Source organism: Mesocricetus auratus, unplaced genomic scaffold (genome assembly GCF_017639785.1).
Source record: "Mesocricetus auratus isolate SY011 unplaced genomic scaffold, BCM_Maur_2.0 Super-Scaffold_6723, whole genome shotgun sequence".
In the NCBI taxonomy this organism is placed as follows: Eukaryota; Metazoa; Chordata; class Mammalia; order Rodentia; family Cricetidae; genus Mesocricetus; species Mesocricetus auratus.
In genome coordinates, this window is record NW_024429183.1 from 909,118 (window position 1) to 931,188 (window position 22,071).

At 40.5% G+C, this 22,071-nt stretch overlaps 1 protein-coding gene across 8 annotated transcripts in view; it reads left to right on the plus strand.

The window, feature by feature from the left end:
- The window catches only part of Ankrd11 (ankyrin repeat domain 11), a 144,850-nt gene that overhangs the window by 60,277 nt on the left and 62,502 nt on the right, over positions 1-22,071 (plus strand). For 4 of the 8 annotated variants that reach the window (XM_040735288.1, XM_040735300.1, XM_040735278.1 and 1 more), the window contains exons 3-4: positions 596-677; positions 4,996-5,069. The gene's annotated coding sequence lies outside the window, so the exon portion shown is untranslated. The remainder of the gene's footprint in view (positions 1-595; positions 678-4,995; positions 5,070-22,071) is intronic. The other 4 variants (XM_040735294.1, XM_013115635.3, XM_013115634.3 and 1 more) reach the window with 1 other exon arrangement.

The window sequence follows — 22,071 nt, forward strand, 5'->3', positions numbered from 1 at the left end:
TAACTCCCTGTCTCCATTCCCCTCTTTCTTTTGAGTTGTTGGCACATGCTATACAAGCACTCTACCAACTGAGCTGTAATCACAGAGAGACCCCCAATCCACTTATCAGGGTCTCTTTATGTAACCTAGGGTAACTTGGAACTTGCCATACTGCTGCATCAGCCTTGTGATTATAGGCTTGCATCCTCCCACTGGGTGCCCCTCCCCTTTTGTTTTTGAGACAGGTTTCTCTGTGGCTTTGGAGGTTGTCCTGGAACTAGCTTTTGTAGACCAGGCTGGTCTTGAACTCACAGAGATCCTCCTGCCTCTGCCTCCTGAGTTCCGAGATTAAAGGCGTGTGCCACCACTGCCCTGCAACACTGTACTTTTTTCTTATACAGGTCTTGTGTGCCATTCTTTGTTGGCATTTGGGGTTATCATCTTGTCCAGATTCTCAGATTCATGGGTGAACCTATTTTTCTATTGCTTTAATAGGATTTTGGTGAGGTTGTATATAGAAGGAGGACAGTGTGTCCTTACCTGCCCAGGTGTAGACAGGCAGTCTCTCTGTCACTAATTTTCAGGCATTGTACACTGAATTTTTTTTTTATTATAGCTCATTGATTTCTCTTGGATTCCTCAAGATCTATGAACTTCTGAGCTGGAATCCACAACTACTATAAGCGGACATTAAAAAGGTAATTAATAGGAAAAAATGTACTTGCCAGTAAAAAAAAAGGTGTACTTTGGTTTATTTCCAATTGGAAAAAAAAAGTTTGTGGATAGTTGTGGGCCCATCCCTGCCCCTAGTCTTAGTTTCCCTTGCAGGATCTCATGTAGCTCAAACTGGCCTTCCTTCCTTCCTTCCTTCCTTCCTTCCTTCCTTCCTTCCTTCCTTCCTTCCTTCCTTCCTTCCTTCCTTCCTTCCTTCCTTCCTTCCCCTTCCCCTTCCCCTTCCCCTTCCCCTTCCCCTTCCCTTTTCCCCCTCCCCCTCTCCCCCTTTCCATTCTCCCCTTTCCTCCCTCTTCCCCCCTTTCCCTTTCCTTTTTTCAGACAGGGATTTTTCTCTGTAACAGATCTGGCTGTCCTAGAACTCAACTTTGTAGATCAGGCTGGACTTGAACTCACAGAGATCTGCTGCCTTTGCCTCCTGAGTGCTGGGATTAAAAGCGTGTACCACCACTGTCTGGCCTCACTAAGTTTCTGAGGTTCTCCCTGAACTCCTGTTCTTCTACTTTCATTCCTTACTTTGAGCTTTTTCCTATCGTAGAATATTTCATCAGTGTTTATTTCAAATATTTGAGAGGCTTTTGATTTAACTTGTTTGCTAGAAATAATGGAACCTGTTAAAGACATCCCTTCATTAGAATGGAAGTCTTTAGGCTCTGTAAGACTTGCATTCTGTTCCCTGATGAAGATCAAAATCTTACTCTAGTGCCCGGTTTGGACCTGGTTTCCTCAGATGACCTATAGTAGCCTTGGTGGTCACAGCTTTGGTTGTCAGAGTCAGAACTTGGTAGGGGGCTCTAGAAATATCCTGGAGGTGAGGCCAAAGATCTGACTCAAAATGCTTTAGGCTCCAGGCTCTGGCGAGATACTAGGGTTCCAGGTTTAAAAAACATGAAGACACACTGAGTTTATTCCAGAATTCTAGCAGTAGATGATATTGTTTACTGAGTTCCTGGTGAAGACATTAAACTTATACTTTGTATTGCTCTATCTCTGCTTTTATAGAACTGGAAAATTTAAACAGGGTGTATGCTGAGTGGGAAACTCTTTTACTCACATGAGTTTTGCTTTTCTTTGTTAAACTTGAAAATATTTTAATGGGTATAGGTATTTTACCTCCGTTCATATATGTGTACCATATGTCCTGTGCCTTCAGTCTCTAGAAAAGGGTGTCATGTCCTGTGGAAAGTGTAGTTAAGATAATTTGTGAGTCACCATGTGGTGGTAGGAATTGAACATTAATCTTCTGGATGAGCAGCAAGTACTCTTTCTCCAGCTTATTCACACTTGTTTTTCATAGTCTTTTAAGTTTTTATTCAGTAGCTTTGAAAGGCTCTATAGAGAATTTTAAGGACAGACCAAGAAAGCTCATTTCATCTTTGCCACATGCGCACAGAACATCTTGGTGTAGGGAAGCTATGCTGGGACTCTTATTTTGTATCAGGAAGTACAAGTTGGAGATTCTGCTTGAGGACAGTATGCTTGGTCTCAGAGCCTCTCCTGCTTTGGGACTTTGATGTTGTACTGCTTCTGCATTTCTCATGTGATTGGAGCTAAGAGTCCCACCTTTGAATGGGATCGTGGCTTATGGGTAGATGAGTTTTTCCTGTTTATGCTGTTTTATGTGATTTTTTTATTACTTCATTTTTTAATGATGCTTCATTATAATCTTTACTTTTTAAACATCACTATTTTCCTATGCTTCTATGTGTAAAACTTATTGTTGGAAATTACCTTTAAAATAATTGTATTGGTAGTCTCACTGTATTCACAATACATGTCTACAGTGCTAACTTACTTTACTTGGTTTCTTATACAGAAAACACGAGCCCTTTGTCATCTGTTTTTTAAAGTGACTTTGCAAGTTTGGACACAGTAGTATTCGCTGTTTTTGATATAAATACATTTGCTGGATGAAATTCTCTTTGTACCTTTAATTAAAGTCCTAGTTGTGACTTACAGAAGTACACTATTTTAGTTTAATCACAAAATGGAATTAAAGGGTGGAGAGATCAGTAGGCTGTTGGCTTTAGGCTGTCCCCCCACCCTCCCCCTCTGGTTATCAGGAGGGAGAAGAAAGTACCAGGTGCTGTCCACTGAGGTACTTCAAGCTGCTGAGACTGCTGTGATGGGTGTGTGCAAACTTAGCCCCACCAGCTCCTTTGCCAGTGAGGATTCTGGGCTTTCTTCCCACATACCACAGGAACCCTTGTTTTGAATCTTGTAATATTTTGCTTCTTTTTGAGCTCTTACTATATACAAAGTAAATTCAGCATTATAAATTTCATGTGGATTTGAAAGTTACAGCTATAGATAGCTCACTGCTTCCACAGATTTATTCTTTTTTAAATTAATTAAAAACAGAAATTCTCAAAAGTTTGGAAGCTAGGAAATCCAAGATCAAGGTTCTGGCAGATTCATTGTCTGAGATTTATATTCTTTGTAATTAACTTATTGAATTGAAAATAGAAAAAAATTGCACACATACAAACTTTATCTTGTCATGTAGCCTAAACAGTATTGTATACAGTTGTTTATGTAGTAGTCACAGAAATGTTTTAAGTGTTTGAGGAAGGCTGTTCTTGGGTTCTATGTAAAATTCTTTATTTTATATAAGGGACAGGAACATTCCAAAGTTTGGTGTTTCTATTATGGGATCCTCGAATCAAATCTCCCACAGATTCCTAAGGATGGCTATACTCAATACATTCCTTTGAGACCTGTTAAATTGGAATTGGTGATAGATAAATAATTCAGGAGTTAAGAGTGCTTGCTGCTCTTGCAGAGGACCCAAACTAGTTCTTAGCACTCACATGATGATTGGATCACAAGTATTTGTAATTCCAGTTCCAATGACTTGGATGCCCTTTTCATCTTCAGAGGTACCAAACATGTACATGGTGCACATACATATAATGAAGGCAAATAAAATATTAATAAATGCTTTTTAAAAAAATAGAGAGGGAACCTGTCTTATGTGTGGATATGGCACTGGCTGCTGGGTAACTTGTGGAAGAATTTGCCATGTGTTTAGCTTTGCTGAACTACTTGGCATACCGCCATGGGTGTACCTTAAAGAGGACACATCTACATCCATATTCGAAAACACCCCAGCCAGTTTTAGTTCCATATAAGGTATTCAGGCACTCAATCCCCCCCCCCCCCGCAATTTTTTTGGGAAGAACATCTACTTTGATAGGTTGCTGTACTTGTCCCCCTTCCTGCCTTCCTTCTCTTTCGGCATATGGGCGTTTTACTTACATGTATGTCTGCATACCATGTGCATGTCTGGTGCCTACAGAGGCCAGAAGAGGGTGTTAGATTCCATGAAACTAGAGTTATAGACTGAAAACTACCATGTGGGTGCTAGCAATCAAACTCAGCTCCTGGAAGAGTGACCAGTGCTCTTAACACCTGATCCATTCATTATTTGGAGTCACCATTTCTGATTTTTTATTTCAAAAGAAGGACATCATGTAGTCCACATGAGTCTTGAGCTTATCATCTAGTCAAGGATGACTTTGAATTCTTGTTTTTTTGGCTCCATATCCCAAGTACTGGAGATGTAGTACTTGGCCTTTGAATTACATTCTGTGTCTTTGGAAATGGATCCCTCTCTAGATAATGAGTATGAAAGCAGATTAAGGATGTGAAGCATGAATGAAGGCAATGGGTTGCGCTATGCTGACTGATAACTAATCAATGAGTAACCAGGAATATTTTGTACTGGACCTCAAGCATAGTCTTAGAGAAAGACAGGGTTAGGGGGCTGTCAAGGGGGCAGTGGAGGTAGGGAGAATGCTCAGGAATGAGGTGGGGGTATGATACTCTGTAGAGATTTTTTAAAAAATTTCATAGAGGACACAAAAATGTAAGACTTCAATAAAGATTTGATGATTATGGATTTGGGTTTCTGTTAAGCTCTATCTTAGCTTATTGATAAAAGTTTGTGATAACCTTTATCTGAAGATGAAGCAAGCTGAGTTCAGAGTTTTCGCCTAGGGGAAGGAAGGAAGACAAACTAACCCAGGCCATCAAATAATCATGGTGGGTCTTTCCTTCACCCTGTCCTGTGGGACCTTATTTTTTAGTGTTGAGAGTAAACACTGCTGTAAAGCAAACCATCAGATGTTAGCCCTTCATAACTCCAGACCAACTAAAGCTGTAACTTAGCAACATCTTGTTATATTATAGTTGGTCCAGGTAGAAAGTTACTAGAACTGTAAAAGGAGCTAAGAAGAGATTAATATTAATGTTGACTAATTTGTTCTTTCTGTCTCCTTTCAGAACATACTGCCCTGCTGGAGTTCATACCCAGTCCTGAGCAACACTGATTTTTTTTTTCCCCCACCATGGAATCTGTGAGTATTGCTTCTGTGTTTGCTCTTGGCCCTGATAGAGTTTGGTTCTTGTGAGATTGATTTTGTTGAAAAATACTAGGTTGATGGTCTTGTTTAAAAAATAAACTTGATTTTTTTTTTTTTTACCACCTCTACGTTTGTTTGTAGATCCAGAAGTTGCTGTATTTGTTTAGTATAGCTTTGGAAATGATCAGGACAGGTCTGGTGCTTATGACTTGGCATCTTGTACTGCTGGTTTGAGAACTGTTATAGGGGAGAGCTGTAACTTTCATGGTTTTCCTGGCTTCAGGCCAGGGTTGTGTGGTTAGTTGGGAGGAATGGGATCTTTGGCTGATAGGTTCCAAACCTCTTGAGAATGACTGGCATGTGTCTGAGAATAGGAACATCTGTCTCCATAATGGCCCATTTGGCCTTGGGTCCTACCATGGGATAAGTTTTTCCTGAATATATTCATTATGGCTGGCATATTGTTTCTCGTCTCTAATGGAAGAATCAATAATTGGCAAGAAAAATTCTTGGTATATTTTAGGTTTTCATTTCTTGCCCAGCTATTAATGTTTCCAAGTGAGTAACCCCAAAATATGTTATCTTTTTATGTTATTTTAACAGATCTCCCTGATACCTCTTTAGGGAATTTTCTTACTCCTTTAGTCACCTGCCTTTGCCTCCTGAGTGCTTGAATTAAAGTTGTGTGCAGGAACCACCTGTCTTCTGTTTTTTTTTAAAGAGTCTTGATAATGTAGCTCAGATTGGCCTACTATCGTTCGTTCATTATCGTCCTACTTTAGTGGCTCCTTTTCTATGATTACAGGCATGAGTCGCCACATCAGCAGTACTTTGGTTTCTGAAAAAGTGGTATGGCATGATAATAAAGGCAGTGTTACTTACATGAAAGAAACCTTGGGTTTCATTTGTGTGTGTACATACCATTATTTTACTTTGTGTATGGGTGTTTAGCCTGTGTGGATGTCTGTGTATCATTTGACTGTTTTTCCTGCAGAGACTAGAAGAGGGTGTTGAATTCTCTGGAACTGGAGATACACACAGTTGTCAACTGCCATGTAGATGCTAGGAAAGTAACCAGTGCTCTTAATTGCTGAAACATCTCTCCAGCCTCTCATGTTTTATACTTTTATTTTAATATGTATATTCAAAATAGAAAAGTTGAAACAGGAAGATCAGAAATTGGAGGCCAGCCTAGATAACATAGTGAGACTTTGTCTAGATAAATAAAATTTAAATTAAAACGAATAAATATGAGATTAGGAACACAGCCCAATGATAAAGGATGAGTGCTTCACATGTATGAAATCTTAAGCTAACCACCTCCAATCTGCAGACTGTGATACCATGTTCCCCAGGTTATCTCTGAACTTTAAGGTTGAAGAGATCCTCCCACTTTCGATTTCTGGGTGCTAGGATAGGACTACAGAAACACATCATTGTACTCAGCAAAATTAGTCATTTGCTATAGTGTTAATATTATGTCATATGAAAGAGCATATGGGGCATGCTTTCTTGTCTTAGTATCCTTGAAAGTACAATCTATGAGAATATCACATTTACTTGCTAATGCATAGTCCTCCATCTTCAAGAACAGCAAAAATAGGTACTTTGCCTGGGATAATGTTCTAGATATATTGGCAGTATCTGCTAGAGCAGCATGGCTGGATGTAGGGAACCAGGAACACTGTCCCAGAGAACCATACACCTTACACCTAGGATGACTAGGAGCGCTGGTGTAGCAGGACTTCTGCTACATTGAAGGTAGCAAAGCACACTTCATTTCATTAAATAATATGCATATCAAGGCTGTAAAGTTGACCCAGCAATTAAAAGTGTTGGGTTGACTACTCTTCTAGAAGACCTGAGCTCAATTCTCAGCACACACATGATATCTCAATTATTTGTTACTCCTGTTCCAGGGCATCTGATAGCCTCTCTGGCTTCTAACTAAGTGCACTGCACCAAACAGGCATACTTAACTATACCCGTATTTATTGAGGTTATTTGTTTATTTTCTCTTAATGTTTCTTTAGGCTGTACTGGCCTTGAATTTATGACAATCATCTTGTCTCAGTCTCCTTAATGCTAGAATTACAGGCATGCTGTCACCATGCCTGGCTTCTTTACCTGGTAATTTATCAGTTTGACTGTTTGCTAAATAAAGGAGTTAATTTTCTAGCTGTCATGTGACTACTATCTTACCCTGGAATTCGGATGGGGACTGCAGAAAGATGACTGGGAAAGGCTGTTCAGTGTTCTTGGGCTTCCTGAATGTTATCTCTACATCTATAGAGCCTTGATAATATCATTTCTTCTTAGTGTTTTCTTGTCACCCTCCCTTTTGGGGGGGCAGTTTCTGTGTATCCCTGGCTATCCTGAAACTCCGTCTGTAGACCAGGCTGACCTTGAACTCAGATCTGTCTGTTTCTGCCTCCCAAGTGCTGGCATTAAAGGTGTATTCCATCCATGCCTGGCATTCCTGTCATTTTTTAAACTTTGTCTTAAGTTTAGAGTTTCTTATGATTTCTTCTTAGCCTCTGTATTACTTATTTTTCTGTTTTCTGCTAAAACACCATAACCAAAAGCAGTTTTTGGAAGAGTTTATTTTGACTTTGAGTTTCAGAGGGTAAGAATCTGTCATTGCTATGTGGAGTCATGGTAGACATGGTGTCAAAGCAGGAAGCTGAGAGATTACATCTGTTTTTTTGTTTTGTTTTGTTTTGTTTTTTGTTTTTTTCAAGACAGGGTTTCTCTGTATTGTTTTGGAGGCTGTCCTGGAACTCTCTCTGTAGACCAGGCTGGCCTCAAACTCACAGAGATCCACTTGCCTCTGCCTCCTGAGTGCTTCTATTAAAGGCATGCGCCACCAATGCCCAGCTGTGAGATTACATCGTAAACTACAGTGGAACTAGAAGTAGAATGAAGCTATGAGCTCTCCAACTTGTCCCCAGTGATACAGTTCTTCAATAAGCACCTCTCCAAATAATGTAACTAATTGGGGACTGAGTATTTAAAGACTTGAGCTTTTTGGAGCCCCTCAACCCTCACCCCAACCTCCCAACAAGGTTTCTCTGTGTAACAGCTCTGGCTTTCCTGGAACTCACTCTGTTGACCAGGTTGGCCTTGAATTTGAAGAGATCTTCCTGCCTCTGCTTCCTGAGTGCTGGGATTACAGGCATGCTCCATCATCGCTTAACTATTGGGGACATTTTTCATTCAACTTATTAGAGCTTCTCCTAGTCTGCATTACTTTAAGTACCTTACGTTTTCCTTTGCTGTGCTCTTCCTTTTGCCTTCAGGAGGACAGACACCTGTGTTGTAGATAAAGTCTGTTTGTGGACTTTGGCTTGTGCTATGGTTAAATGTCAGCTCGAAGGTCACATGGGCTTCTTTTCTCTAAAGGAGTATTTGTTTTACTCTTTTATCCAGTTAGATGCTGGCCACTGAGTTCTAGTGTACTCTGGCCACTTGTGCTGTCCTTGTGCAGTCTGCTTCCTGTCCCTTAAATTATAAGCACCATTTTATCTTCCTCTTGCTGTGTGTACTAAATGAAGGTGGTTTCCATGTAGATAAAAGTGTTGCCTTCTCACAGTTCATGGTAACGCTTCCACACTTTTTTTTGGGACTAGTGACTTCTTCAAACGCTGGGTATATGATCCAGAGCATGCATGGAGGGCCTATAGTAGTAGGTGTTCAGAAGAGCAAGTAGTGTTCCAGCCTGTGCTGAAGATGTCTTTCTCAACCAAATTTCTAGTTATGCTCTTTCCAAGTCTCTGACCATTCAGCCAATCTATTGGCAACAGCCCATGAATCAGTGAACAGTTGCACATACGATCATTTTTCCTTCCACACAAAATGTATGACCGTGTGTTCTGCCTGAATTTCTGTTCATTGCGAAGATATTCCTTTGCTGTTGTGTCTTTCAGGACTGTTGTAGAAAGGGATATAATGTTGCACCTGTCCATTTCTGTGTGGTGTAGGTGGAAGTTTCTGTCCTGCCTGGTCTGGAAAGTCGTTTAGTCCCAAATAAACACACAGAGGCTTATGTTAGTTATAAACTGTTTGACCTATGATTCAGGCTTCTTATTGACTAGTTCTCTCTTAATTATTAACTCATTTCTGTTTGTGTATCTCCATGTGGTCTTGGCTTACCAGGGATGCCCTGTCCTCTTTCTTCCTTGGCAGCTATGTGGCATCTCTCTCTAGACTCATTCTTCCCAGCATTCTCCTATTTTAGTAGATCCACCTGGCTACATACTGCCTATCCATTGGCCGAAACAGCTTTATTCATCAACCAATAAGAGAAACATATATTCACAGCATACAGAAGGATATCCCCCATCAGGGTGGTGTCTGAATAACATGCAGAACCATCAGTAAGTAATTCAGGCCTTAATTTTACCTTTCTCAGTCAACCAATCATAGAGCACATTCCAGGAAGCTATAGTTCATGCCTGGTAGCAGGCAGCATTATATAACAGGAGTAGAAACCTAAGTTTTGGGGCGACTTTTTCATGTAACTTGCTTGGACCAGATGTCATATATACCACTTCCATTTGATAATGAATTGCTGCTATGTATGTCCTACCCTGTTGACAAGGACCAGCTAGCTCATGTTGCATGGTAACTTGATTGGTCCATTGTCAAACATTCAATTTGTAGTATGACCCAGTAGCAGCCCAAGAGCTGTCTCTAAAAGAGAGAATAGTTGTCGGCAGATGATGGTAGAGCCTTGCTCCAACATCCTAAAGTTCCCCCTTTTGATTCATCTGTACATCTGCCAAAGGCTCCAAACAGCATCCCTGGTTGCCATTGATACCTCCAGTGCCATCAGGTCTGCTGGATCATATGATCCAAGCAGTAGAAAATTTGGACAGCAACCTAAACCTGTTGAACAGCCTTTTCCTGTTCCAAGCCCCACAGAAAGCCAGCAGCTTTTTAGTCACTTGGTATATGGGCCAGAATAACACACCCAAGTGAGGAATGTGCTGTCTCCAGAGTCTAAATAGGCCCACTAAACATTATGCTTATTTTTTGGTGGTAAGAGGGGCCAGATATTCCTTAAAAGGAATATCTCTGTATGCCTCACACCACTGGTAACCTAAGAATTTCACTGAGGTAGAAAGCTCTTGAACTTTGGTTGGATTTATTTTTCATCCTCTGATGTACATATGTGTAACCAATAAAGTCCAATGCGATTGCTCCCTCTTGTTTACTTGGTCTAGTCAGAATAATGCCATCACTAACTAGTAGACCAATGTGAAATTTTGAAGATACAGATGATCAAGATCCTTTCAAACTAAGTTATGCCACAGGGTTGGAGAGTTAATATATTCTTGATGTAAAACTGTAAAAGTATACAGCTGCACTTGCCAACTGAAAACAAATTACTTCTAGTGTTCTTTATTGACAGCTGCATATCATGTACTGGAAGATGTGTTAATCTGCTTAAGACACCATACCACATCTGGTACAGCAGCTGCAATCGGAGTAATTACTCGATTGAGATTTTGATAGTTTACGGTTACTCTCTGCAATCCATCTGTCTTCTGCACTGGCCAGATAAGTTAGAGAGAGATGTGGTGGGAACCACCACTCCCTGTATCTTTCAATCCTTCGATGGTAGCACTAATTTCTGCAGTCCCTCCAGGAATGAGGCTGTGCTTTTTTGATTGACTATTTTCCCTCAGCAGAGACAATTCAAAAGGCTTCTATTCAGCCTTTCCAACTATAACAGCCCTTATTCCCCCAATCAGGGAATCAATGTGAGAATTCTGCCAGGATGTAAGTTTATCTACCCCAATCATACATTCTAGATCTGGAAAAATAAGTACAGGATGAATTCTGGGACCCACTGGATCTATTGTGAGTTAGATTTTTAGCCATAACTGCATTAACCACATAGCCTCCAAAAGCTCCCTTTTTATTTACCTGGAGGGCCACAATGTTTCTTGGGTTCTCTCAGAATCTGCATCAATCCAGAACCTGTTTTCTGTAGATCTCCAAACATCTGATTCCCCCCCCCTTCCCTCCAGTGTACAGTTACCTTTGTTTGTTGTTGTTGTTGTTTTTTTTTTTTTTTAACCGAGACAGGGTTTCTCCATATTGTTTTGGAGGCTGTCAGTCCAGCCTGGCCTCGAACTCACAGAGATCCGCCTGCCTCTGCCTCCCGAGTGCTGGGATTAAAGGCATGCACCACCAACGCCCGGCGTGACCACAACAACTCTTAAAAGGAAAACATTTTAATTGGGGTGGCTTACAGTTTCATAGGTTTAGTCCATTATCTTCATGGCAAGAAGCATGGCAACATGCAGGCAGACATGGTGCTGGGAAAGTAGCTGAGAGTTCTATTTTGTGATCCACAGGCAATAGGAAGTGAACAGTCCCACACTGGGTATAGCTTGAGTATATATGAGACCTCAAAGCCCACCCCCACAGTGGCACTTCCTCCAACAAAACCACATCTCCTAATAGTGCCACTCTCTGTAGGCCAAGTATTCAAACACATGAGTCTCTGGGGGACCATACTTATTCATACCACATTCTCTCTGGGGGAAGGACTGTAAAGAACGATTAACAGTAAAATTCTTAGGAGTTTTATCAAGGTCCTTCCTCAGGGGAACCTTGCCATCATTTCATATGAGGAATTCTGGGTCTATAAACTGATTCAGGTCTGCAGAATGGTTCACGATCCAATGTAGCCTTTCATTTGTTTGATGTCCCCTCCCATTATACAAATCAAACAAAAAATGTAATAGGCTTCTTATCCGTTTAATGCCTGGAAACATTCTGGCTGATTAGCTGCTACCATAAAAATCACATTTCCTGTGCTTCCCATTATCGAAGTTGCTTCATCTATGTTGCCCATTACAATAATTATGATCTCCTTGCCTCTAGCAATTTAAGTGCTGCTACTTTAGGGCCCAGTTAAACCCATTGTATTTAATTCATCAAGTTGAGCACCAGCATCTCCACCCTTAAGGTCTAACACAAGAAAAGGGGGTCAACAACTTTTCTTTTGGTACCCCCTCACAATTTTGCATCTTATTGGATTAGTGAAGGGCATGTCTTTGGGGCCCTCCCATCGTGCAGGATTAGGTCCTATACAGCGTACCTACTCTAACATTGCAAGTTTTTGAGCCTTAAAATCCCTTCATTAACACTAACCAAGGGATATCAGGCAGGCATCCCCAACTCCTTTTCAGTAGGTCATCCCTTGACAAATGCCATTAGCCAACCATTCAAACAAACTTTTGACAACTTTTTAATTGTACAAGTGTCCGTATTGAACCTAGAATCTTCATTTAGTGAGCCCATATCAATAAATTCAGCCTGATCTAATTTTATGTTCCTTCTGCCATTATCCCACACCCTTTAAGTACATTCCTACACATATTCCCCAGACCGCTTGAATGAAATTACCAAACTCATTAAGCTCATTAGTAGTATAGCACACCTCTTCAGGGACTACACTTTCTACCTCCCAATAGGAGTCTGCTTATAGCCTTAAGTCTGATTATGAGTCTAGAAGCAACTATTGGTGGATCCTGAGGGACAACAGGGTTGTCTTACCTGGCATTCCTTTAGTGAAATTCATTGCTTGTTTAGCACATAATGATGGATTAATCTCCTTAGTCAAAGGAGGAAAATATACTAATACATCTTATGCTGAGGATGGACTCTTGAGAATCTTTAGGGTCCTCCCACATATCCCCGTTTTCATGTTACAGAATCCCATTCTTTGCTAATTAATGCCCTTTAACTACTACCACCCTTTGAATCTAGGACTTGAAATGTCTAGGTAATTTAGCCAATCTTACAATGAGGGCTTCTATTTGATTTTCCACAAACTTGAGCTCTGTGGCTTCAGAATCAAAGTTTCAACCATTTATGTGTACCTGAAGCCAGTCATATCTTGATTTCATTGTTGCCTTTCCCCATATTCTGAGATGCTAGAAGTTGGTTAATTTTATCATGGAGCACATTCTAGGAGCAACCAACCATTTTTCCACAAAAGTTTTATACACAGAGTCACCAAATCCATTGCCTCTCACAATTAGTGAATCAGGATAATTAGATGCATTTGCCTCCTTAAATGTATAAAATTGTTCACACCATGGGCTTTCAGTATTTTCTGAGTTTCCAGGAGAGACTTTAGTAACTGTAGATGTTGGCAAATTGGAAAGCCTATTCCAGATAATTGAAAAATTCATCCTTATACATATGTTGCTCTAGAACTACTTCTGGCACCAGGATTGTCTCGAGGAAGAGAGCTTACAGAATGAATTAATGATGAATTAATATATATCTTGTATGAAGATTGCATAACTATAAAAATATATGTATATCTCCATTCCTAGTTCCTTTCCCCAGCCCCCCAATTCTTTTATTTATCTTTATTTTTATGTATATGAACATTCCATGTGTATGTGTTTTCACCGTGTGCATACCCATTTGATCATCTGGAATTGGAGGTATTGACAGTGGTGAGCCACTATATAGGCACTGGGAACCTAAGTTGAGTTCTTTGCAAAAATGTCAAGGCCTTTTAATTTCTGAACCAGATGCTGTTTTGTTATGTATAAGAACAAAGGAGCTGTTTTTCATTGCCTCTAGGTGTTGACCAAAAGTTGTGATTCTTGTTAATTCAAATTGCTGCCCTAGAATACACTTTGTATTGTGACAGAATGGCCACTTAGGCTTTTAAAGATATTACATTTATTTTATGTGTATGAGTGTTTTTGCCTGTATACATGTATGCACACATGTGTATACCAGGTGCCTGTAGAGTTCAGAAGAGGGTGTTGGAACTGGGAGTTACAGATGCTTGTGAGCCCCACCATGTGGATGCTGGGGACCAAACCTGGGGCCTCGGTGAGAACAAGTGCTTTTTAACTGCTGAGCTATCTCTTTAGCCCTCAGGACAGTCACTTTTTAAAACCTATACTATGCCTGGAGATGTAGCCCTGTGATAGCAATTTTCACCATGTGTTAGGCACTGTGTCTGAACCGTATTACTTAAAAAAGAAAAGTATATATTACAAAAAAAAAGACTTTAGTGTTCCAGGAGAAGTGAGCATAAAGGACAGAGTTACACACATAGCTTCCACATATCAGTGTTGTGCACCAGAATAGTTTAGTAGCCCACCAAGGAATGCTCACTGACACATGATTGTAACAGAATTCAGGTTTTACTTAACACTTAACTCTGGGCTCTGTGTTTTCTATGGATTTGACAAAACATATGACATACACATCTATCTTTACAGTAGTGGTCCTATGGGTTGAAACCCCTATGGGATTGTTGAATCGTTCACAGCGTCACCTAAGACCATCAGAAAACACAGATATTACATTATGGTTCATAACAGCAAAATTACAGTTATGAAGTAGCAATGAAAATAATTTTGTAGTTGGGGCCATCACAACATGAGGTACTATATTAAAAGGTTGCAGCATTAGGAAGATTGAGAACCACTGCTTTATAGTATAATACCAGTTTTACTGCTATAAATGTCACCCACATTCTGACATTCTCTCCCTGACCCCTGCCTGGACAGCTGTGGACCTATTTTACCTTGCAGTGTGTCTTGAATTAGAATCCTATGTCATGTCTCCCCCCACCCCCATCCTGCCTCCCTATTTTTTCTGTTAGAGACAGGGTCTCTTCATACAGCCCTGCCCGACCTGGAGCTGACTATGTAGACCAGGTTGGGCTAGAACTCTTAGAGACTGACTTGCTTCTGCATCTAGAGTCCTGGAATTAAAGGCATGTACTACCGTGCCTGACCTTGTTACCTTTTTTGATGGACTAATAAGCATTTAAGAATTATGTGGTCTCTGAGCTCATTTCCTTTTAACAATGATATTCCACTATGTAGATATACTACCAACCTACTATAGGTCTCTTTGTTCACAGAGCATTTGACTTCTTGACATTTTTTAAAACACGGTACGTTTGTTGTTGGAAGAGACCAAAGTCAAGATGGTTTCTCTGGTCCAGATAGAATGTGAAGTTACCTGCTGCAGGGCCCTGAATCTGGATGCACAGCTAGCAGAGTAATATATGTGGATGTTCTGTACAACATTCTCAGGCCGGTCTCCTTGCTTGTGTCATTTTTCTGTGCTTTTGCACAGGAACCAGTTTGGATTCCTAGCACCCACACGATGGCTCAGAACTGTCTGTAACTCCAGTTCCAGGGGATCCAACACCCTCTTCTGAACACCTTGGCACCTATGACACACCTGTGGTGCATATACATACATGGAGACAAAAATGTTCATGACATAAAGTAAAATAAATGAATCTTAAAAAATAGCACAGGAAACTCTTTTGGCCATGTATTGTGTAAAATAATGTATACTGTTATTTAAGGTTATTGCATTTATAAGTGTTTTATTGTCAAATATAGCTGCCATATATGAACTTAGTCTTTTCAGGCTTAATGTGAAAATAAGGAGAAAACATTTAATTCTTGTCTAAGAGTTGGCTTTTAATATGTTAGGATTTGTGAGAGTGCTGTCAGACTTAGAGGATACCAAGGATTTATTTTCCAGTGACAGTTACCTCAGTGTGGGATTGTAGTCTTTTTGTTTTGTTTTTGTTTTTGAGACAGGGTTTCTCTGTGTAGCCCTGGCTGTCCTGTAACTTGCCCTGTATTCTAGGCTGACCTTGAACTTACAGAGATCTGCTTACCCCTGCCTTCTGAGTTCTGACATTACAGGTTTAAGATAAAGCTGTGTCATTAAAGAACAGAGAACAGCACCCACAGGAATAGACCCTGTTGTGTGCATTCAACACCCAGCACTTTACCTAAAAGCTGACCCTTTGATTTACTTTGATTAAATGGTACTGTAGTTACAAAGTAGCCTTCCTCTAGTCTTACTTTGCTTGAAGATTACTGTTTGGTGAAATCTCTTAGGAAGGTGCCATGTAGTGTCCTTGTGCATTGTTAATGTGGCTGGGTGCTAATCCATCAAAAGCTGTGGTTCAGGAACCCTCTTTCTTGTTTTGTTTCCCAAGACAGATTCTATGTAGCCCAGGCTTACTTCAAATTCAGAATTTTCCAGCTCAACCCAGATCACAGGCATAACTATAGGAATACATTTTAATGGTTTTTGTATCTCTCAGGATTAATTAATCTCTGCTATAAGAGCATTCTTTGTGAAGTTTTTGGGGCTATACCTTTTGAAGTTCACGTATCCTATCATAATTTTTGTTTTTGTTTTTTTCTGAGACAGGGTTTTTCTGTGTAGCCCTGGCTGTCCTGGAACTCACTCTATAGACCAGTCTGGCCTTGAACTCAGAGATTCACTTGCCTCTGAGTGGCACTCCCCCACCCCCCATGGGATAAAGGTGTATGCCACCGCCTGGCTGGTGATTCTTTCCATGAATATAGCTTAGCAGGAAGACCACCAGCCTGGCATACCAGAGGGCCTGGGTTTAATTCATAGCACTGCCTGAAAATGGGGTGACAGAGGCATAGAGCCATAATATAATCATGGGCATTCTAGAGGTGGAAAAATGGAGGTTCAGCTTTAATTTTAATCCTTAACCTCAGTCAATTTGAGGTATACTAGGACTACATTAGACCCTGTCTCAGAATAACAAAAGAAAAAAAAGTTAGATTAAAAAGTTTTTCTCCTTTTTTGATTTATTTCCTCCTGTTTTGTTATCCATGAAGTATAGAGTGTTGCATACCCCTGTTAGGTATCTTCAATGAAGGATGAGAGATCTATTTATTAGAATGCCTCCTAATTTGTATCATGCCTCTCTTTTAATCCTTAGAGATCCTCTGAGGTAAGCATCACCATGCTACATAAGGAAGAGAAAATGGCAAGTTCAATAGAGAATGTCTCAGAGTCAGGAAGATAGATGTTCTACCCTCCAGATATGTAGATATAGCAAGAATACATAAACTTCCCTGAGTCAGTCAAGATTCTCATAGGAGGAAGTGTGGGATGAGGAACAGATCTGGCTGGTGGAAGGCTCCAGCAATGAGTAGCACCTGGGTGGATTTTTGTATTGTTTATTATAGATGAAGTTTGAAGAAATAGCCATATATTAGAAAGGGAATTTTGAATTAAGGAGACCGGTAGAGGACTGACCGAAGGTAGTTGACTGTATTGCTTCAGATACAGATTCGGTCACATGGATGGCAGTTAAAGAGCGTTTTCTTGCCTAGATTATGTAATAGGTTAAAATCTTTGTCCTTCTCCTTCCTTGGTGTGTGGTTTTGTGTGTGGATAGGACTTACATTTGCTGGGTTTGTGGATGACCTATGGTAGGGTATCTCTGAGATTGCTCTCTGTTGGACCGACTCTGTTACATTTGTTGCATTAGCAGCTAAGACCTCCAGCTTCTGGTAGGGCCGGTATGGTTCTGACCCATAGTTGTGCCCATAGTTCCTGCCCATGGTAAGTGCTTCTAAACTTCTTCGTGGAGTGTCATGGAGGATGATGACAATCATACTTCCACTTTTTGTTTTTGTTTTTTGAGCCAGTGTTTCTCTGTCCTGGAACTCTGTAGATCAGACTGGCCTTGAACTCACAGAGGTCCATCTTTACTGATTTTCTTTTGTTGTCTTCTTTATTTAGTGAGTTAACATAAAAACTCTCCCCTCTGGGGGCTGGAGAGATGGCTCAGAGGTTAAGAGCACTGACTGCTCTTCCAGAGGTCCTGAGTTCAATTCCCCGCAACCACATGGTGGCTCACAGCCATCTACAATTCAGTCTGGTGCCCTCTTCTGGCATGTAGACAGAACACTGTATATGTAATAAATAAACAAATCTTAAAAACAAAAGAAAACAAAACCCTCCCCGGGGTTCCATTTCCAGCACTTGCACAGCAGCTCACAATTATCTGTAACTACAGTTCCAGGGGACCTGACATCTTTACATAGGCAAAACAACAGTGCATGATAAATAAATTATAAAAGACTCCCCTCTGATATTCTCCCCCCTTTGAATAAGCATGTCTATACATACATGCACGCGCGTGTGTGCCTGTCTCCCTTTTACTGAGGTAATTGGTATATCTATGTCTTGTATTTAAAGTAAACACAGTGGTTTTGGTTGTATTCATTGTACCATGCAAACTTTCCCATTGCTTTTGCATTTGGAAGATACTCTGTGGCTATTTTTCCTCAGGACTTCACACATTCTGTTCCTCGAGCTTTGTGCTTACACTGTTTCCCAAGGTGACCTGTCTCTAATCCCTGTTCCCCTCTGCCTGGCTTCATTACTCTAGATTCTTTTAAGGTGTGTGGCAGCACAACCCTCCCCCCCACCCAAGCTGTGTACTTCAATGTGCTTTTTTTCATGTTCTATATCCTTGACACACTCAGTTTATAGTTTTCATTATGAAAACGACCTGGCTTTTTATTTTCACTGTTTTCTTTTTTCCTGCCTTCAGGCTCCATGTACATTGCAATGCTAGAGCGATCCCCCAGCTCCGTAGTGCCTCTTGTTTGCTGCTGCAGCGATCTCCTCAGTGTACAGTTCAGAGGGGTGACATGCTGTTGTTTTGAGCCCAGTGATCCTTCTTGAGTGTTCATCTCTGACTGACTCACAACCAATGTTTTGTTCATCTCACAAAGTGTTATTAGTCTGTTTTCTTCATATCCTCTATGTTTCTAGTTATGTTTTGAATATGGAAGTATAGAATTATACTGTTCAAGACCACATCTACTAATTTTGACATTTGTGTCATCTCTGGACTGTTCTCACTTGGTTTCTCTCCCCACCCTCCTTAGATAGCTTTTTTCTTTTATTTACATGCCTGGTAATTCATAAAAATAACTTTCTGTTTCTGAAAAACTGCATAAATAGCATAAATATATATATATATATAAATTGCATGAATTCTTACATGATTCTCACCTGCCTTTCCATAATTACCATCATCTTAAATGCTAACCTTGTCTGAACTAGGAAGCCAGTATTGACACATTAGTGTTACCTATAACTTTTTAGAATATCTCAGGCTTTACCTAATGTCCCCTTGCTGCCACAGTACCATATATGGTATTCCTCATCACATTTATTTCTCCTGCAATACTCCCTCTTCCCTCTTTACTATGGACCAATTCAATTTTTGTATCTTAGTAGGGTGTGGAGGTGGGTGTATTCTGATTTCAGTTCTGTTTTGATACCTAGGTGACTATTTGACTCATATCTTCATTTTATTGGCTCAGAATAACCTCATGGCGAGTGGCTGCTTGCAAGAGGAGGAAAATATGTTCCTTGCAAGTCTAGCTTCTTTTCAAGTGTTGTTTGGACCTGTGTTCCCCATAAACAGGAACAGCCTTGAGCTCTGTAGTCTTTTTGTGAGTGACACCTTAGACCTCACAGACAGTCTGGGTTTTGTTGACCCCAGAATGAGGTTTGTGGGAGTATCTGCTGGAATGGTTGCCTTTCCAATGTGTGCTTTCCTCTTATGATAGGAGTTTGAAGTCTAGGGCAAGCCTAAGAGAACAGTTTCTTTTCTGAGGGAAATTGAGGGTGAAAATGAAGGAGGTCTTGGAAAGAGGATATTTTAGATTTCTGTATCTTGCTATTTATTCTCTTGTGAGGTTGCCTTCAGGAGTGCTGAGTAGACAAGTATGAAGAGTCTCTGAGGACTCTAGTGAATGTAGTGTGTTGAGACAGATGTTTGTTTTGACCTCTCTCAGTAGAAGTTGCTTGAGGAACGGAGAATGGAGGCTGTTCTCTAGGACCCACACCTGTTGTCCACTTCGTACTATTAGAATTTGGCTTAGGTTCTTGTATTTTTTATTTTATGTGCATTGTTGTTTTGCCGTGGATCTTGGGTTCCCTGGAACTGGAATTACAGATAGGTGTGAGCTGCCATGTGGGTGCTGGAAATTGAACCAGGGTCCTCTGGAAGAGCAGTCACTGCTGTTAACCACTGAGTCATTTCTCCAGCCCCATGGCTCAGGTTCTTGACTTTTGTACATGGTGCTTCCTACCTCTTGTGCCTGGACTTTATACTTTACTGTAGTCTCAAGCCTCCCTGACTCTCCTGGCTGTGTTCTGTTCTTTCTGACCTGTTGAATTCACCTTCTTTCTCTATAGATACATATATTGAACAGATGGTGACACACAGAGTTAGCCCCTCTGAATGGTAGTTAGGATTCATCTTCTACCGGAGTTTGTGAGGACTGTGCAAGTTATTTCTTCATGTGTTCCCTCTGCAAGTAGGGAGAAATAGACTGACCTCAAACTCAGAGATGCCTGCTTTTCTGTCTCCCAAGTTTGGGGAAAAGGTTTGTTCTGCTGTGCCTGGCCTTGACTTAGCTTTTTTTTTTTTTTTAATTGTTGAATTAGGTTGGACTTGTTATACAGTGCTAGATATGAAGCCAGGTTAGGCAAGTACTCTATCACTGAGTCATCATCCAACTGCCACACCCCCTTTTAAGTCTTGAGCACCAGAAGCTGTTAAAAATCTCCTGGGAAGCAGGTGTGCCTGTTCTGTTCTGTGACTTCAGTTGTCCCTATTTATTTAGCCTCAGGAAGGCAATGTTAGGTGTGTAGGTCTCACCATCTTTGAGTCTATACCTTGTGCAAATCCTAGCCTTAGTGATAGTCATATAGCCTATGTTAGCTTATTGAGACTTGTTCTCCTTATGTTGCTTTTCCTTCTAGGAAAGTAAGCATTTGTCAGGCTCCACAATTCCTAGATATCCTGCAAATTACATATCTCCCCTTGGGTTTTGTCTTTCATCAAAGATTTGTTTGATCTTATTGCAAAGATGTAGATTCTTTACAGGCCATGCACCTCCCTCTGTTGTGCTATGATGCCCACAGCTTCTTATGGGGGACATGTTGACATTCTGTTACTGTTGTAGGTGTGCTTCTTGGAGTCATGTTCTAGAATAGCTCTTGTTTCCATCCAGAACAATTGATGCCTCATGAGTACTAAGGATAAAAGGAGTTAAAAATGACATCATTGTTTTGCAAGAGAGTATGTGTAAGAAATAATAGCTTTCCACAGTGAATTTCTTATTAGAGGCAGGAGCTTTACATATACTCATTTGGGTTTGAATTGAAACATTACTAGTTTGGAGACACAGAAAATAGTGTTATGCAAATGGCAGATTTCTACAGAATGTTGTTTCTAAGAGTTCACTATTTAAAATTTTAGATTAATCATAATTCTTGGGAAATTACTGAGTGTATTCTCCTTATAAGAAATAGAACATTAAAGATGCAGCTTGTGTTTCTCATATCCATCCAGACTCTAATAACCTCTAGTATAGCACCTGTACATGAATTAGATGTGTGCTGCTAGATGGATTAGTGTGAACTTTTATTGAGTTTCCTCAAGTTGAGTATAGTTTGAGTGTCAGTTACTCAGTTGGACACAGTCCAGTTTTATTAACAATACATAGATTCTCTGACATCTTGAGTAAAAGTAGTAAAATATGATATGCAAACAAAGGAATGCAGTTATGTAAATCTTCATTTACAAAACCAGATGGTGGGTTTGGAGTGATGGCTCAGTGGTTAAGAGCATTTACTTGTTTCCAGCACCCAACATGGTGTAGTTCATAACCATCTGTGAGTTCAGCTTTAGGAGATCCAATGCTGCTTTCCTACCTCTGGCATCAGGCCCCATGTGGTGCATACACATACATGCAGGCAAAGCATAAACTGTTATTTTATGTACACATAAAGATAAGTAAATTGATAAAAAAATGACATAGAGCCCGGCTGTGGTGGCACACGCCTTTAATCCCATCACTGGGGAGGTAGAGGCAGGCGGCAGATCCCTGCGAGTTTGAGACCAGCCTGATCTACAAGAGCTAGTCCCAGGACAGCCTCCAAAGCCACAGAGAAGCCCTGTCTTGAAAACCAAAAAACAAACAACAACAAAAAGGATATAGATTGCTGACCTCTTTGACCCCTTCTCATCTGTGAAGAGAACTGCAAAGATCAGTAAGCAGAAAACTTAGGGGATTTCTGTGAAAGCATTCCATTATTAATGTAGTTTTTG